This window comes from Mesocricetus auratus, unplaced genomic scaffold (assembly GCF_017639785.1).
Source record: "Mesocricetus auratus isolate SY011 unplaced genomic scaffold, BCM_Maur_2.0 Super-Scaffold_100030, whole genome shotgun sequence".
Classification (NCBI taxonomy): domain Eukaryota; kingdom Metazoa; phylum Chordata; class Mammalia; order Rodentia; family Cricetidae; genus Mesocricetus; species Mesocricetus auratus.
This window is the reverse complement of record NW_024429211.1, coordinates 4,286,846-4,306,241: the sequence shown is the minus strand read 5'-3', so window position 1 is coordinate 4,306,241 and position 19,396 is coordinate 4,286,846. Positions and strand designations below refer to the sequence as shown.

General features: G+C 41.0%; 6 non-coding genes and 2 pseudogenes across 6 annotated transcripts; all 8 read right to left on the bottom strand.

Moving 5' to 3' along the window:
- Window positions 1-3,894: 3,894 nt before the first annotated feature.
- Window positions 3,895-3,960, bottom strand: LOC121135038. The gene has a single exon (XR_005872231.1). It is a non-coding gene; the product is annotated as a small nucleolar RNA SNORD109A (small nucleolar RNA).
- Window positions 3,961-5,329: 1,369 nt separating this feature from the next.
- On the bottom strand, window positions 5,330-5,408 carry LOC121135077. Its single transcript, XR_005872268.1, has one exon. It is a non-coding gene; the product is annotated as a small nucleolar RNA SNORD115 (small nucleolar RNA).
- Window positions 5,409-7,102: 1,694 nt separating this feature from the next.
- On the bottom strand, window positions 7,103-7,175 carry LOC121134934 (annotated as a pseudogene).
- A 1,671-nt stretch (window positions 7,176-8,846) lies between these two features.
- LOC121134849 lies at window positions 8,847-8,925 on the bottom strand. Its single transcript, XR_005872058.1, has one exon. It is a non-coding gene; the product is annotated as a small nucleolar RNA SNORD115 (small nucleolar RNA).
- Window positions 8,926-10,595: 1,670 nt separating this feature from the next.
- LOC121134892 lies at window positions 10,596-10,674 on the bottom strand. Its single transcript, XR_005872099.1, has one exon. It is a non-coding gene; the product is annotated as a small nucleolar RNA SNORD115 (small nucleolar RNA).
- Window positions 10,675-12,124: 1,450 nt separating this feature from the next.
- LOC121134944 lies at window positions 12,125-12,196 on the bottom strand (annotated as a pseudogene).
- Window positions 12,197-12,593: 397 nt separating this feature from the next.
- LOC121134908 lies at window positions 12,594-12,672 on the bottom strand. Its single transcript, XR_005872115.1, has one exon. It is a non-coding gene; the product is annotated as a small nucleolar RNA SNORD115 (small nucleolar RNA).
- Window positions 12,673-17,814: 5,142 nt separating this feature from the next.
- Window positions 17,815-17,893, bottom strand: LOC121134923. Its single transcript, XR_005872129.1, has one exon. It is a non-coding gene; the product is annotated as a small nucleolar RNA SNORD115 (small nucleolar RNA).
- Between the last annotated feature and the right edge of the window lie 1,503 nt (window positions 17,894-19,396).

The following is a 19,396-nucleotide window of genomic DNA, read 5'->3' as shown; positions in this document are numbered from 1 at the left end:
ATGATATTCTTACTATATTTTTCTTCCTCCTCCTCCTGATCTCCCCTGTTTACATGATGATCTCCCACATTAACCACTGAATTTGTCCTGTGCTTCACAATCCAGTATGGATTTTGCATTTGTCAGGTAACAGTCAAAACTTTGTAGAATCATGCAGTGTGTAATCAAATGCCATCAATTCATGGGTTTGTATATGATAAGTAATGCCTACCGTAATATCAGAAGCACTTTAAGAGAAGGCCTTTTGTTGTGTTTTTCTCCCTGGATGACGTCTTTCTATGCTAAATTACCAAATTTAATACTCCTCTAAATTTCCAAAAGTTCACTTGAGGTTCTCCCTAAGTAGACATCGTAATTTTTACTAATATATCTGATCATGGGACACCTGAATTTAACCTTATACTCATACTTTGTGAAAAAGTAAAGTAAAAGTTTACCACATGATTTAAATGCTTAAATAGAAGTTTTGAATGCTTTCCCAGATAAACAAGCAAATAAATAAGTTATTGAAAACTCTGAGAATACATTGTCAGGTATCACAACTAGATCAATCAGAAAAAAATGAATAATGATGTGTATTCTCCATTCTCCCAGGCTATTCATAGGGAATGATCCCCTTTGTATTTCTCAGAATTCTGTAGCAGCAACAGATGCTAAGAAATGGGCTTATGATGAGTTTTAAGAAGAATGACGTAAGAAAACAAGAGAGGAATTGAGATATAAGAAGTCTAACTTACCTTAGAGCAGAAACTTGAGACTGAGGTGGTTAAAGGAGACTTTACAATGCCTTTCACACAACTGGGTTCTTTTCTTTGATAAAGCGCAGAGGGATATAGGCAATTTGGTGACCTTTTAGGTGACTTGAAAATGGAATTCCATGGTATGTGAACTTGAATAAAAATGGGTTGAAATGGGATAAATGTGATTCATATTTCACGAATCAGAACCTGAGTGCCTAGACAGGAAAATCATAGCCAATATATCCTTGGACCTCTGAAGTCATATATCCCGAGGTTTGAAATCACCAGTCATAGAAAGAAGTACCTACACAACAAAATAGGATTCAATGCTTACCTCATCCTGCCAGGAGGGGAAAAGCACAATGCAACTTCAAAGTGCAAGAAAATAGGAATGAAATTATGTCATGGATGGAATTGTATCCTGACTGCTAAGTCTAGCATGACTGGTAGAGAAAGTAGTTCTCAAACACAGACATGTTACGACATCTATGCGAAAGATGTAAGTTTTGAATTCTTCTATACCTGGATGTAAGCTCATAATGAGAATGTCTTCAGAGAAAGGATCTCAGGTGTTCTTTTTGATATTTATGTCATTATTAAGATAATTCTGGAAAGGCAAAACTTCTTTGGCAAGTATAGTCATGAGTTTTATTCCTTCGGGTAGTGCTGAAATCTTACACAGCAAAGGTGTTTCAGATCCCCTTCCAAACATAGATATTTTCCAGAATATCTGGCAGCTGCACTTGTAAATGAGATGGTAAACTTCTTTTCTCTGAAAGAAAGGCATTTTCTATAAGAACATGAGGAGCACACTGCAACCTTGAATTTAATTGATGGTTTCTGTGTGAGAACTGTGTATTTAACCACTATGCTAGGACAAGTTTCTTTATTCAGTTTCATTTTCTTTAAACATTTTTTAGGTACAGGTATCCATTCATCACATGCCAACACTCCTAAAGACTTCCTTTCTTAGTATCTCAGAGAAACTTAAAAAATGTTGTTTGATCTTCATTTGGATAGATCTCAATGATTCTGAATATAGGGTTTGCATTTCCTAGGTGTTACACTTGAGAAACTGAGTGTGTCTGCTTCCAACTAAAAGGCCTGTTTGCAACTACCTATCTCTCTGTTTGCCATGGGAGAGTTCTGCAGATGCATGAATCTGAGTGTAGTGTTTCGTACAAGTCAGAGTTGTATCTATTTGCAAACTATATTATGTGTGAGTGCTATGTTTTCTTCATTAAATACACATGTGGTAAAATACCTGAAGTACAAACATTCAGGTGTCTGATCACACCATTAACACTAGCAGAATAATTAGGGTCAATTGCCAATCAATGAGAGAGTTGAGGAAATGAAAACTTTTAGTGGTGGCTACCTGTCTGGTGCCCCAAGGTAAATTTAATCCTTTAGTTGATTCAACCTTGCCTTCTGTGCCTTCATTCCTAGAATCAGACCATGTAATATTGGAAAAACACGATACACAGCTACTGAAATTATTTCAGGTTCTGATCTTTGCCATGTTCCTGACAAGGTCCAAGACTGCCATCTGCTGTTTATTGCATAGCACTAAAACATTAGCATCTGAAAATTACTTCAACTCACCAGAGCAGAATGCTTAACCTCAAGGGTATTTATTTCCCAAGGACCTTCTTCTTAGGATTCTTGTTCAAGTTTTATGGTCATTCATTATAATAAAAGCCAGGGAATCCTTTATATATATATATACCATGCACCTGATGTGTGATGAGCTGGTCTCCAGATGATATTGAGTCTGTGTATTTGAGGGTGCAATGCGTGTGCATCACATGATGCACCCTCTTGCATTGCCTAATATTTTTGATATGTGGGTGACAGGAAAAAATTCCTTAATTCCAAGGGACAGAAACGCATCTCATTTGGTCATGATGCCAGTGTCCATCCTGGAATCTGGGGCTTAGGTACTGGTTTTTTTCAATAGGAAGGTAGCACATGAATGCTGTATTGCAAATGTTATTAAATGACTCAGAAGGTCAGCTGTATTAGTAGGTGAAGGCACAGGACCCAGAGAGAGCCTGGACTGTGGGCATTTCTTTCCACTTCTCTGAAAGTCTCATCTCTGTGGCACCAAGTTGACAACCAGGATCACTGAAAGTCAGCAGATAAGATGGGACATGTGTTTCTTGCTTGTTCCTGGAAACCTAGACATGTGTAGAGTGTTACAACAAGTGGCTGTTAAGGTAATGAGGGCCTGTGTATTGGACTATGAGAAAGGTCAGAAGAGACTAGGCCCCCATTACTTTCCTATCATGTAGAATGATTTTTATTTCATCACCTCTCTGTGTAACCTTGGTTTGTCATTATAGACCCATGTTCTCAGAATGCATAGATGTACCTGAAATTGGTACATAAAAAGTTCAACTTAACTCATGGCAAAGATAGTTTAGAGGGTAAGATTTTGGGAAATTCAGACAAATTGTCAGTTTGCTTAATTCTCCTTCATGGAGTAAAACAGAATCAGTTCTCTTGGAATCAGAAGCATTCTTTCCAAGTTGGGTGTCAAAGGCTACTATTCTGACGTGGAGCTCATCATCAGAAAAATACAATATTCTCCATATGTTGACATGATTGTAGTATATTGGTGCTTTCTGCTCAGTCGGAGGACATGGCTTGATTTGGTGTCTGGGTGGTACATGACTATGACCCTCCAGATGTGTTTAGTTAATTGAACAGAAAAGCAATAATTCTAACACAAAATAACTTATCTTCCATTGCTGGTAATTGGGGACAGGATGAAGATACTGCAGCCTCTGAAATTCTTGGTAATGGTGGCAGGGAACACTACAATCCTTCTTCTCCTTTCCCCAATATAGGAATATCACAATGCTGTGCCCCGGTATTGCTCAGTGATGAAATCACTGATTCCTCATCTTTGAATTCATTCTTTCAAACCCTCATAAAATCAATGAAATAAAAACAAGGGTGAATGTATGTACTTGTATAGTGTAACAGAAAGTGATTCATCATATGATACTCCATGATAGTCACATTAAAATTGTTTTCCCTCAAAATATGGGAGATAAAGCAGTATGCATTGTTTTCTGTCATCCTGAAAAAGGGAGCAGTAGTATCCATATTCTGGAAACATCACTGTTGTTTAGGGAACATCCCACCTGGCCCTCAAATTGTTATTTGTATGAGTTGCTCACCATCCTCAGAGACTTATTGTCATCATAGATAAAGAAAACCCCTCTCTTATCCCCGGTCTCTTTCCAATGGTACAGGAAAGCTGGAATAGCTAGTCTCTTTGACTTTGAAATGGATGGTCAGGACTGTAAAGTTTTCTTGTGGCTCATATTCTGACCAGAGTTACTGAACCACAATCAGAATGAACATATGGTCTTCTGCCTCTTAAATACATTTGAGACGAAAACTTATGAATTTCAAAATTGCAGCTTTAATGATAAAAATGAGAAAAAACAACAGCGCTTTTAAAGTTGATAAAATACTTTTAAAAACACATAAAATCTGGCAAAGATGGTCTTCTTATTAATTTTAAGAAACATTTCAGCATTTGGATTTCATGATAATATATTCATTATGAGATTTTTCTACATTTGTCATTCTCCTCATTCTGATCTCCCCTATATTTTCACCTTCTTCTCCCTAAAAGAAGCACGAATTGTCCTGTGTCTCACAATGCAGTATGGAATTTTTATTTTGTCAAGTAACAATGTGAACTATATAGAATCATGCAGTGTGTATCCAAGTGCCATCAGGTAATGGGTATTGATGAAACAAGTAATATCAACAGTAATATCAGAACTGTTTCCAAAGCAGGCCTTGTGGTTTGTGTGTTGCTGTTCCCTGTAGTTGAGGGACTGCATAGTGGACATGAATGAGTGCCATATTTGGAAGTTTGGAGTATGTCAACCTCCTGACACTGCGAGAATATGAAGTTTTTGCCCCAGCAATAACAATCAGCATGAGTGCTTGATAGACACCCAAAGCCAGGAATTTAAAGGTAACATTTACCCATCACTGAACATGGCACAGGACCTGCACATCAGACCCAATCTAAGTGTTCCATTTCCCAGAACAGTCACAGCTATGTTTCCCAGACCTATGATTTGGAATTCTACAATAAAAAACAGTATGAATTACCATCTTCTCATGGGAAGAGGCTTAAGGGATTACCAAAAGGAAGGGAGAGCCCAAGATCTATGCCTTAAATGTCTATGGATCCCTAGAAGTTTATGCTTTCTAATATTGAAGGCAGAAATCCAACAACATCCAAGATAATTAACCTGAATTTCAACTTACCTGAATGTGAAATTATTGAGCCACACAATCAGTATCCTTGATCACTGTAATCCAGGAGAGAAGAAATGGAAATGCGCATAGTGCTGATACATGGCAGATATGACATACATAGATTGTCCCAACAAGTCCTTCTGAGGCAAGCTCAGTGCTCTTCTAAAGAAGAGCATCTGAACCTTACAAGATTGCCCAGACAAGGAAACACTGCTAGGTGAATGAGGGCCTGTGCACTGGCTTATCAGAACTGCTTGAGTAGACTAGGCCCTCAATTCTCCCTAGTCTTATATCCTGGGCCTCATCGTAATCCTATTGAAAATGATTTTTACGTCTTCATCGACCTGCATGACATTGGTATGTCATCATAGACCCGCGTCATCAGAAGGCATAGATATATATGGTAGAGGGTCAAAAACACTGCTGCTTACCACGATGACAAAGATTATCTAGAAGGATGGTCTCTGCAATCTTCAATCAATTGGTCAGCCAGCACTAGGCTGTTTCAAGGGATCAAGCATCTAAACAGTTCTCCTAGGCAAGGAAAATATTGTGCCACCAAAATAACAGGGCAGTGTCAGAGGGATGAAATGCCCAATTTCGGAACACCCAAACTCTCTAGCAAGATAGTTTTTGGCAATTTGTAATCAAACTGTGAAAAAGATAATGAAAAATTATAGTGTAGGTTACCTGTTTGCTACCCCTAGTCAAGTTTTGCACTTCAAATGTGTCACCCTCATGCTCAGTGCCGGCATTCATAGCATCAGCTGACATAACATTGGGAAGGCATATTATAAGTCTGGTGAAAACATTTTAGCTTTTGTTCAGGCACTGTGTCTTACAAGATCCATGATCATTCATCTCCAGTTCTTTGCACAGCTCTATCCCATTTTTTCTTAAAGCATTGCCCAATCAACATTGTAAGATGTGTACCCTCAAGATTTTTGTTGAACAAGCATCACCTACTTAGGACACCTACACCTGTACTCTTGGCCCATTCCTTATAGCATATGCATCTGAAGCCTTGTTGCTTGGAAAGTCATTCATGTGGTTGAAATTCCATGAAACTCATGTGTGAAGATTTGGTCTCCACATGATAATGAGCCTATGCATCTTGGCAAAGAGGGGAATGACTGAACAATTGCATCTTGTCAAATTGCCTCATTTGGCCTGATGCATGCATGTCAGGACAAGTTCACTAATTCTAACAAAAGGAAAAGATATCTGCGTTTGCCTGACTGATACGTACATTTGAGCATAAGAAAACTGTGAGACTCCATTTGCATTATGAGCCTAACAAAAGTAACCCAGTGATCTCCCTGCCATTGAGAGCCTGCATAGTGGAAATTCATGAGCAAAATGTTTGCAATTTTGGAGCACAGCTATATCCTGACAAAGTGAGAATATGAAATTTTTATTCAGGAAGTAATAGTAACCATGAGAGCTAGATAGACACCCCAAGCCAGGAATTTCAATTATGTAATACTGAGGTGTGCAAGGCACAGTGCCTGTATATCCTGAACCAATCCTTGTGACCCATTAACATGAACATTCACTGCTCTAATTCTAAACACCTAAGATTTGCAAATATGTAAGAAAAGGTTAGTTTGCAGTGCCATACTTTTCACATGCAAATATGCCTAGAGGGTACCAAAAAGGGAGGGAGAGAACATGTTCTGTGCTGCAAGTATGAATGAATTCCTAGAAGAACGTGCCGTTAAATATTTGTAGGCAGATATAAAAAAAGACCTAGGCAATTAACATGATCTTTCTCTTACCTGAAGGTGAAATGACAGTTGCACCAAGTCTGCATCCTGGATCCGTGAAATGCAGAGTAGAAGAGATGGATATTAACAGAATTCTGATGCTAGCCAGCATTGAAATACATAGAGTACCCAAAAAAGTGCATCCTTTGGCAGGACTCATGCTCCCCAAGAGAAGTGCACCCGGACTTCACAGGGTTCCCTAGCCTGGGAAACACTGATGGGTGAATGAGGGCCTGTGTACTGGCCTGTGAGAATGGACTGAGGAGACTAGGCCACAATTACTCCCCTGTCCTTTAGCCTGGGCCTCAGTGGAACCCCAGTGATCATGAATTTTATGTCATCCCCTCTCTTCATTTCATTGGTTTGTCATCATAGAATGGCATCCACAGAAGGCAAAGCTATACCTGCTAGTGGGACACAAACAGAGCGGCTTACTAGGATGACAAAGACCATCTATCTAGAAGGTAGGCCTCAGCAAGCTTGACATAAATGGTCAGAAGGTATTAGGCTCCTGCAGGTGATCAAGCAGAATTAGTTGTCTTAGTCAAGAAAAATTTTGGGGTTCCAAAGTTTCATGCCAGCATCAGGAGAATTGCAATGCCCTGGTTTGGAATGCCCAAACTATGGATTAAGATTATTGGGTCATTGATAATCAGTGCTATAGGGTAGATAATGTTAAATTGCCAATGTGTTTTCCTGATTGACACCCCTAGCCATGTTTAAGCCATCACTGGTTTCATCCTCATTCTCACTGCCAGCATTAATTGCATGAGGTGACAGACCAGTGGAAATCCATATTATAAGCCTAGTGAAAATATTTTACCACCTGAACATGCACTGTGTCTTACAAGGTACAAGACATCACATCTGATTTGCACAGAGCTATCCTGTTTCTCTCTGACATCCATGACTAATCACCATTGTAGGATGCATAACCTCCAGTTTCTTAATTGCCAAAGCACCACATGCAGAGTACTCCTTCACCTGTTCTCTTGGCCAATTCCTTATCACATGAAAGATGGGGGTGTTTATAGCTTGCGTTGTCATTCATGTGTTTGAAATTTCATGCCACATATGTGTGGTGAGTGGGTATCCATATGATGCTGAGCCTGTGCATCTAGGAGAAGAAAGGAATGCCTGCCCAGTTGCACCCTGTTGAATTGCCGCATGTGGGATGATGCCTGCATGGCAGGACAAGTTCCCTAATCCTAACAAAAAGAAAAGGTATCTCACTTTGTCTTAATGATATGTACATTAGTGCAATAGAACATTGTGAGTCTCTCTCTCCATTTAGACCCTCAGAAAGGTAACCTAGTATTGTCTCAGCAGACCTGGGACTGCACAGTGGACACTCCTAGCACGATCTACGTGAGATTGGAGCATGAATACATCAGAGTGAGAACATGAAGGTCTTGGAAACGCAGTAACAATAAGTAGGGATGGTATTTGAAGAATATATTAACCTATCAATGAGCTGTGTAATTACAATGGACTGAAAGTCCTGATCCATTTCTTGTGTCCCACCTGTTCAAAAATTCAGAGCTCAGTTACCACTATCTACTAACTGGAATTCTAAAAGACAAGGCATCTTGAGTTACCATCCTTTTATCATGGTCTTCTTCAGATTGGATTCCAAAAAAAAAGGGAGATCGCAAGTTTTCTGGCTTAAATTTCACTGCATTCCTAGAAGGTCTAGTTTTCTAATGTTTGAAGTAGGATATCCAAAGGAGAACTTGGTACTTAAGCTGATATTTCCACGTACCTGAAGGTGAAATAATTGAGTCACTAATTCTGCATCCTCGTTCACTGAAATGCAGAAGAGAAGAGATGGAAATGAGCAGCGTGCTGATGCTGGCCAGATTGACATACATAGATTTCGCCAAAAAGGGCCTTCCTTGGCAGGACTCATGCTCCCCTAGGGAAGAGCATTTGACTTAACAGGATTACCCAGAAGGGAAACACTGCTGGGTGAATGAGAGCCTGTGCTCTGGCCTATGATAAAGGCCTGATTGGCCTAGTCTCCCATTTTTCCTCTGTCCTTTAGCCTGGGCCTCAGCAGCCGGAACCTGAGCATGATATTTATGTCATCACCTCTCTTCATGACTTTGGTTTGTCATCATAGACCCGTGAACTCAGAAGGCATAGCTATACCTTCTAGTGGGACACAAACTGTTCTGCTTACCAGGATGACAAAGACCATCTGTCTACAAAGAAGGTCTCGGCAAACTTCAAACAAATAGTCAGCGGGCATTAGACTCCTGCAGGGTATGAAGCAGAAGCAGTTGTCTAAGTCAAGGAAAATTTTATGGTTCCAAAGTTGCAAGTCAGTGTCAGCAGAATTGCAATGTTCAGTTTTTGAAAGCCCAATATCTACATTATGATGATTGGGTGCATGGATAATCAGTGCTTAGGGGTTGTTAATGATAAATTGTAAATGCAGTTACCTTTTGAAACACCTAGCTAAGACTAACCCTTCACTGGTTTCCTCCTCAACCTCACTGCCAGCATTCAATGCATGAGGTGACAGACTATTGGAAGGGCATATTATAGGCCTGGTGTAAATATTTTACCATCTGATCATTTACTGTGTCTCACTAGGTTCAAGACATCTCTTCTGCTCTGCACAGAGCTATCCAACTTCCCTCTGACAACACTGAGTACTCACCATTGTAGGATGTATAACCTCAAGTTTCTTAACTTCCCAAGCACCACATGCATTGGATCCCTTCACCTGATCTCTTGCCCAATTCCTTAATGCATGAAGGATGGAGGAATTCATAGCTTGGGATGACATTCATGTGTTTGAAATTTCATGCCATTTATGTGTGGTGAGTGGTTATCCACATAAGGCTGAGCCTGTGCATCTATGCCAAGAGGAGAATGTCTGTCCAGTTGCATATTGTCAAATTGCCTCATGTGGCTTGTTGCCTGCATCTCAGGACAAGCTCACTAATCCTAACAAAAAGAAATTGTATCTGATTTAAACTTACTGATGTGCGCATTAGTACACGAGAACACTGTGAGTCTCTCTCCCTTTTGACCCTCAGAAAGGTAACCTAGTGATCTCCCTGCACTCCTGGGCCTGCAGATTGGACACTCCTGAGCAACATCTATGCAAGACTGGAGCATGAAAACTTCCTGGCACAGTGACAACATAAAACTCTTGCCAAGGTATTAACAATCAATGTGGAATGTATTTGAAAAATACATTTACCTATGAATATGCTGTGTAATTATATGGACTGAAAGTCCTGATCCAATTCTTATTCACACCTGTTCGAAAATTCACAGATCAGTTACCCAATATCTACTAATTGGAATTATAAAGTCAAGGCATCTTTAATTACCACCCTTTTATCATGGTCTTAGTCAAATTGGATTCCAAAAAGGAAGGGAGGACCCAAGATTTATGGCTTAGATTTCATTGGAATCCTAGAAGGTCTTGCATTCTAATGTTTCAAGGATGATATCAAAATGAGACCTAGGTACATACACTGATATTGCCACGTACCTGAAGGTGAAATGATTGAGGCACCAAGTCTGAATCCTTGTTCACTGAAATGCATAAGAGAATAGATGGAAATGAGCAATGTGCTGATGCAGGCCATCTGGACATACTTAGATTTTGCCAAAAGAGCCTTCCTTGGGAGGACTCATGCTCCCCTAATGAAGAGGAGCTGGACTTAACAGGATTCCCCAGAAGGGAAACAGTGCTGGGTGAATGAGGGCCGGTCCAACGGCCTATGGGAAAGGCCTGATGAGACTAGTCCCCCATTTCACCCCTGTCCTTTAACCTGGGCCTCAGCAGCAGGAACCTGAACATGATATTTTTGTCATCACCTCTCTTCATGACGTAGGTGTGTCATCATAGACCCGTTACACAGAAGACATAGCTATACATGCTAGTGGAACACAAACAGTGCTACTTACCAGGATGACAAAGACCATCTATTCAGAAGGTATATCTCGGCAAGCTTCACACAAATGGTCAGCAGGCGTAAGCCTCCTGAGGAAATCAAACATAATCAATTATCTCAGTGAAGAGAAATTTGGGATCCAAATTTACAAGTCAGTTTCAGCACAAATGCAATGCTCAGGTTTGGAATTCCCAATATCTACATTGTGATGACTGTGTGCATTGATAATCAGTGCTTCGGGGTAGTTAATGATGAATTGCTAATGAAGTTATCTATTGCACACCTAGCCAATATTAACCCATCACTGGTTTGACTCTCATCCTCACTGGCAGCTTTCAATCCTAGAGCTGACAGACCATGGGAAGGGCATATTATAGGCCTGGAGAAAACATTTTAACATCTGATCATTCACTGTGTCTCACTAGGTTCAAGACATCTCATCTGCTCTGCATTGAGCTATCCTATTTCCCTGTGACATCACTACGTACTCACCATTGTAGGATGGATAAACTCAAGTTTCTTAAGTTCCCAAACACCACAAGCATGGGGTGCCTTCACCAGTTCCCTTATCCTACCTTATCACAGGAAGGATGGAGTTCTTTATAGCTTTCGATGACTTTCATGTGTTTGAAATTTCATTGAACTTATATGTGGTGAGTGGGTATCGACATAATGATGAGTATGAGCATATATGCCAAGTGGGGAATGCCTGTCCAGCTGCACATTGTCGTATTGCCGCATGTGGCCTGTTGCCTGCATATCAGGACAAGTTCACTAAACCTAACAAAAAGAAATGGTATCTGAGTTTAACCTACTGATACGTACATTAGTCCACTTGTACACTGTGTGTGTGTCTCCCTTTTGACCATCAGAAAGGGCACAAAGTGATCTCCCTGCACTCCTGGACCTGAAGACTGGACACACATGAGCAACATCTATGCAAGACTGGAGCATGAATAATTCCTGGCACAGTGAGTACATAATACTCTTGCCAAGATAGTAACAATCAATGTGGAAGGTATTTGAAAAATACATTCACCTATCAATATGCTGGGTAATTAAAATAGTCTGAAAGTCCTGATCCATTTCTTGATTCCACCTATTCGAAAATTCACAGCTCAGTTACCCAATATCTACTAATTGGAATTATAAAGTCAAGGCATCTATAATTACCACCCTTTTATAATGGTCTGAGTCAGATAGGATTCCAAAAATGAAGGGAGCAACCAAGTTTCATGGCTTAGATTTCATTGGAATCCTAGAAGGTCTTGCTCCCTTAAAGAAGAGCAACTGGACTTAACTGGATCCCCAGAAGGGAAACAGTGCTGGGTAAATGAGGGCCTGTACAAAGGCCAATGGGAAAGGCCTGATGGGAGTAGTCACCAATTTCATTCCTGTCCTTTAACCTGGGCCTCAGCAGCCGGAACCTGAACATGATTTTTATGTCATCACCTGTCTTTATGTTTGTCATCATAGACTCGTGTCCTCAGAAGGTATAACTATACATGCTAGTGGGACACAAACAGTGATACTTACCAGGATGACAAAGACCATCTATTCAGAAAGCCTCTCGGCAAGCTTCATAAAAGTGGTCAGTGGGCATTAGCCTCCTGAGGGTATCAAGCAGAATCTGTTATCTCAGTGAAGAAAATTTATGGATCCATATTTACAAGTCAGTGTCAGCACAATCGCAATGCTAAGGTTTGGAATTCCCTATATCTACAATGTGATGATTGTGTGCATTGATAATTAGTGCGTAGGTGTACATAATGAAAAATTGCATATGCAGTTACCTTTTGCCACACCTAGCCTGTGCATGGGCCAATGGGAAAGGCCAGATGCCATTAGTCCTTCATTTATCCCCTGTGCTTTAACCCGGGCCTCAGCAGCCGGAACCAGAGCATAATATTTATGTCATCACCTCTATTGATGATGTAGGTTTGTCGTCATTGTCCCGTGTTCTCAGAACGCATAGCTATACCTGATAGTGGGACACAAAGAGTGCTACTTACCAGGATGACAAATATCATCTATTCAGAAGGTAAGTCTCGGCATCTTCACACAAATGGTCAGCGGGCATTAGACTCCTGCAGTATATCAAGCAGAATCAGTTGTCTCAGTCAAGGAAAATTTTATTTTTCAGATTTGTAGGTAAGTGTCTGCGGCATAGAAATGCTCAGGTTTCGAATGACCCATATATACTTTGTGATGTTTGGGTGAATTTTAAATCAGTTCTTAGGGGTAGGAAATGATAAATGGCAAATGCAGTTACCTTTTGCCACACCTAGCCAAGATTAACCCATCAATGGTTTTATCTTCATCCTCACTGCCCGCATTCAATGCATGAGCTGACAGTCCATGGGAAGGGCAAATTATTGGCCTGGTGAAACTATTTTACCATCTGATCATTCACTGTGTCTCACTAACTTTAAGACTTCTCATCTGCTCTGCACTGAGCTATCCTATTTCCTTGTGACATCACTGAGTACTCACCTTTGTAGGATGTATGACCTCAAGTTTATTAACTGCCCAAGCATCACATGCATAGGATGCCTTCACCTGCTCTCTTTCCCTACCTTATCGGAGGAAGGATGGAAGCCTTTATAGCTTGGGATGAAATCATGTGTTTTAAATTTTATGCCACTTATATGTGGTGAGTGGGTATCCACACAATGCTGAGCCTTTGCATCTATGCCAAGAGGGTTATGCATGTCCATTTGCGCATTGTTGAAATACCTCATGTGGTCTGTTGCTTGCATATCAGGAAAAGTTCACTAATCCTACCAAAAAGAAATGGTACTGAGTTTACCGTAATGATGTGTACATTAGTCCACTTGATCACTGTGAGTCTCTGTCTCCATTTTGACCCACAGAAAGGTAACATAGTGATCTCACTGCACTCCTGGGACTGCAGATTGGACACTCCTGAGCAACATCTATGTAAGACTGGACTATGAATACTTCCTGGCACAGTGAGAACATGAAGCTCTTGCCAAGTCAGTAACAATCAGTATGGAAGTTATTTGTAAAATACATTCCCCTATCCATGTGCTGTTTAATTACAATGGACTGAACATCCTGATCTATTTGATGATCCCACCTGTTCGAAAATTGACAGGTCAGTTACCCAATATCTACTAATTGGAATTCTAAAATTCAATACATCTTTAATTACCATGCTTTTATCATGGTCTTAGTCAGATTGGATTGCAAAAAAGGAAGGGTGTACCCAAGTTTTATGGCTTAGATTTCATTTGATTCCTAGAAAGTCTTGTTTTCTAATGTTTGAAGGAGGATATCCAAGGAGACCTAGGTACTTAAGCTCATATTTCCACGCACCTGTATGTGAAATGATTGAGAAATCAAGACGGCATGCTCGTTCACTGAAATGCAGAAGAGAATAGATGTAAATGAGCTGTGTGCTGTTGCCGGCCAGCTGGATATACTTATATTTTGCCAAAATGTGCCTTCCTAGGCAGGAGTCATGCTCCCCTAGAGAAGGGCACATGGACTTAACAGGATTCCCCAGAAGGGAAACACTGCTGGGTGCATGAGGGCTTGTGCACTGGCCTATGGAAAGGCCTGATGGGATTAGTCCCCCATTTTTCCCCTGTCCATTTGCCTGCGTCTCAGCAGCCCCAACCTCAGCATTATATTTTTGTCATCAAATCTCTTCATGATGTTGGTTTGTCATCATAGACCGGTGTCCTCAGAAGGCATAGCTATACCTGCTAGTGGGACACTAACAGTGCTGCTTACCAGGATGACAAAGAGCATCTATCTTGAAGGTAGGTCTCGGCAAGCTTCACACAAATGGGAAGCGGGCATTAGACTCCTGTGTGTATCAAACAGAATCAGTGGACTCAGTGAAGGAAATTTTATGGTTCCAAATTTGCAATTCAGTGTCAGCACAATCGCAATGCTCAGGTTTGGAATGCCCAATATCTGCATTGTGATGATTGTGTGCATTTATTATCAGTGCGTAGTGGTACATAATGATAAATTGCAAATGCATTTACCTTTTGCCACACCTAGCCTAGATTAACACATCACTGGTTTCCTAATCATCCTCCCTGACAGCATTCAATGCATGAGCTGACAGACCATGGGAAGGGCATATTATAGAACTGGTAAAAATATTTACCATCTGATCATTCACTGTTTCTCACTAGGTTAAAGATATCTCATCTGTTCTGCACAGAGCTATCAAATTTCACACTGACAACACTGAGTACTCACCATTGTAGGATGTATAACCTCAAGTTTCTGTACTGCCAAAGCACCACATGCTTAGGATCCCTTCACCTGTTCTCTTACACTGCCTTGTCACAGAAAGGGTGGAGGCATTTATAGCTTGGGATGACATCATGTGTTTTAAATTTTATGCCACTTATGTGTGGTGAGTGGGTATCTACAATATGCTGAGCCTGTGCATCTATGCCAAGAGGGTTATGCATGTCCAGTTGCATATTGTCGAAATGCCTTATGTGGTCTGTTGCCTGCATATCAGGACAAGTTCACTAATACTAAGAAAAATAAATTGTATCTGAGTTTATCTCACTGTTGTGTACATTAGTGCACTAGAACAGTGTGTTTCTGTCTTCCTTTGACCCTCAGAAAGGTAACCTAGTGATATCCCTGCACTCTTGGGCCTGCAGACGGGACATTCCTGAGCAAAATCTATGCAAGACTGGAGCATGAATACTTCCTGGCACAGTGAGAACTTAAAGATATTGCCAAGGCAGTAAAAATAAGTGTGGAAGGTATTTGAAAAATACATTCACCTGGAAATGTGCTGTGTAATTACAATGGAATGAAAGTGCTGATCAATTTATTGTGTCCCACCTGTTCGAAAATTCATACCCCATTTACCCAGTATCTAGTAATTGAAATTCTATAAGACAAGGCATCTTTACTTACCATGCTTCTATCATGGTCTTAGTCAGATTGGATTGCAGAAAGGAAGTGTGTACCCAAGTATTATGGCTTAGATTTCATTTGATTCCTAGATAGTCTTGTTTTCTAATGTTTGAAGGAGGATATCCAAAGGAGACCTAGGTACTTAAGCTGACATTTCCACGTACCTGAAGGTGAAATGATTGAGAAACCAAGACTGCATCCTCGTTCACTGAAATACATAAGAGAATAAAAGGAAAAGATCAGTAGTCCTGATGCCGGCCAGCTGGACATACTTAGATTTAGCCAAAATGTGCCTTCCTTGGGAGGACTCATGCTCCCCTAGAGAAGGCCACATGGACTTCACAGGATTTCCTAGAAGGGAAACACTGCTGGATGAATGAAAGCCTGTGCATGGGCCAATAGGAAAGGCCAGATGGCATTATTCCCTCATTTATCCCCTGTCCTTTAACCCTGGCCTCATCAGCCGGGACCAGAGCATGATATTTATGTCATCACCTCTCATCATAGACCTGTGTTCTCAGAAGGCATAGCTATACCTGATAGTGGGACACGAACAGTGCTACTTACCAGGATGACAAATATCATCTATTCAGAAGGTAAGTCTCGGCATCTTCACACAAATGGTCAGCGGGCATTAGACTCCTGCAGTATATCAAGCAGAATCAATAGTCTCAGTCAAGGAAAATTTTATTTTTCCAAATTTGTAAGTGTTAGCCGCATTGCTATGCTCAGGTTTGAAATGCCCAATATATACATTGTGATGATTGGGTGCATTGATAATCAGTGCTTAGGGGTAGGAAATGATAAATGGCAAATGCAGTTACCATTTGCCACACCTACCCAAGATTAACCCATCACTGTTTTCATCTTCATCCTCACTGCCCGCATTCAATGCATGAGCTGACAGACCATGGGAAGGGCATATTATAGGCCTGGTGAAACTATGTTACCATCTGATCATTCACTGTTGCTCACTAACTTCAAGACTTCTCATCTGCTCTGCACAGAGCTATCCTATTTCCCTGTGACATCACTGAGTACTCACCATTGTAGGATGTATGACCACAAGTTTATTAACTGCCCAGGCACCACATGCATAGGATGCCTTCACCTGCTCTCTTTCCCTACCTTATCACAGGAATGTTGGAAGCCTTTATAGCTTGCGATGACTTTTATGTAATTTAAATTTTATGACAATTATGTGTGGTGGGTGGGTATCCACATAATACTGAGCCTGTGCATCTATGCCAAGAGGGTTATGCATGTCCACTTGCTCATTGTCTACATTCCTCCTGTGGTCTGTTGCTTGCATATCAGGACTAGTTCACTAATACTAACAAAAAGAAATGGTTTATGAGTTTAACTTACTGATGTGTACATTCGTCCTCTAGACCACTGTGAGTCTCTGTCTCCCTTATGAACCTCAGAAAGGTAACATATTGATCTCACTGCACATCTGGGCCTGCAGATTGGATACTCCTGAGCAACATTTATGCAAGACTGGAACATGAATACATCATGGCACAGTGAGAACATAAAGCTCTTGCCAAGGCAGTAACAATCAGTATGGAAGGTAGTTGAAAAATACATTCACCTATTTATGTGCTGTGTAATTACAATGGACTGAAAGTCCTGATGCATTTCTTGTGTCACTGCTGTTCGAAAATTGACAGGTCAGTTACCCAATATCTACTATTTGGAATTATACAGTCAAGGCACCTTTAATTACCAGTCTTTTATCATGGTCTTAGTCAGATTGGATTCCAAAATGGAATGGAGTACCCAAGTTTTATTGCTTAGTATTCATTGGAATCCTAGATGGTCTTTTTTTCTAATGTTTGAAGGAGGATATCCAAGGAGACCTAGGTACTTAAGCTGATATTTTCAGGTACCTGAAGGTGAAATGATTGAGAAACCAAGACTGCATCCTCGTTTACTGAAATGCATAAGAGAATAGACGGAAATGAGCAGTGTGCTCATGCTGGCCAGCTGCACATACTTAGATTTTTCCAAAAAAGAGCCTTCCTTGGCAGGACTCATGCTCCCCTAGAGAAGGGCACCTGGACTTAACGGGATTCCCCAGAAGGGAAACTGTGCTTGGTGAATGAGGGCCTGTGCACTGGCCTATGAGAAAGGCCTGATGGGACTAGTCCCCCATTTCACCCCTGTCTTTAGCCTGGGCCTCAGCAGCCCCAACCTCAGCATGATATTTATGTCATTACCTCTCTTCATGACGTTGGTTTGTCATCATAGATCCGTGTCCTCAGAAGGCATAGCTATACCTGCTAGTGGGACACAAACAGTGCTGCTTACGAGGCTGACACAGACAATCTATCTTGAAGGTAGGTCACGGCAAGCTTCACACAAATGGTCAGCAGACATTTGAATCCTGAGGGTATCAAGCAGAATCAGTTGTCTCAGCGAAGAAAATTTTTTTTATTTTCCAGTTTAAATTTAGATAAGAAACAAGGTTGCTTCCGAGATCAGAGGAGATCGGGCGCGTTCAGGATGGTATGGCCGTAGACCTGGAACTGACTTGTGAAGCAACCTTGTTTCTTATCTAAATTTAAACTGGAAATAAAATTAAAAAAAAAACAATGTTGCTTCACAAGTCTGTTCCAGGTCAATCTCCTTTTCCCTCCCCTCCTCCGGGGTCCTCCTCCCAACCCCTCCCCGTTATCCCCTCATTCCCCATGGAGGGTGAGACCCTCCATGGGTGTGTCCATCGTCGGTCATTTCATACAGGGCATGGCCGACCCTTCCTCAAGAGTTCAGGGTGAGAGTGCACCTCACATTGTTCTATGGGAGTGCAAAGTCCGCGTGTAAAATGGGATGGGTAATGATATGCTGCCCAAGCCTCAATAGATTACCTAGGCCTCCTCACTGACACCCAGATTCAGGGGGTCTTGATCAGTCCCATGCTGGATTCCCAGGCTGACGCCTGGGATTCAAGAGTTAACCTTTGTCTGGTCAGCTGTTTCTGGGGGTTAAACCAGCCCAGTCTTAATCCCTTTGATCATCAGTCCTCCCTCTCTGTTACTGGCTTTCTTTAGTTCAGCTCAGTACTTAACCAAGGGAGTCTGCGTCTTCTTTGATCAGCCACTAAATGAAGTTTCTGTTTTCTAGACACTCTGGCCATAGGATTGTAGGCTGGCACTCCCCAGATCTATGTCTAAAATCCATATATGTGAGAGTACTTGCCATGTTTCTCTTTTTGTGACTGGGTTACCTCACTCACGATGGTTTCTTCTAGTGTCATCCATTTGCCTGCGAATCTCATGATTAATTTTTTCTGCTGAATAGTACTCCATTGTGTAGATGTACCACATTTTCTCTATCCACTCTTCGGTTGAGGGACATCTAGGTTGCTTCCAAGTTCTGGCTATTACAAATAAAGCTGCTATGACCATAGTGGAACAGACATCTTTGTTTTATGAATGGGCAACATTTGTAAATATGCCTAAGAGTGGAGTTGTTGGGTCTTATGGTAAGTTTATTCCCATTTTTCTGAGGAATCTCCATACTGATTTCCAAAGTGGCTGAACCAGTTGGCACTCCCACCAGCAATGGAGGAGTGTCCCCTTTTTACCACATCCTCTCCAGCATAAATTGTCATTGGTGTTTTTGATTTTAGCCATTCTGACCGGAGTGAGATGGTACCTCAGAGTTCTTTTGATTTGCATTTCCCGGATGGCTAAGGATTTTGAGCACTTTCTCAAGTATCTCTCAGCCATTTTAGACTCCTCTATTGAAAACTCTC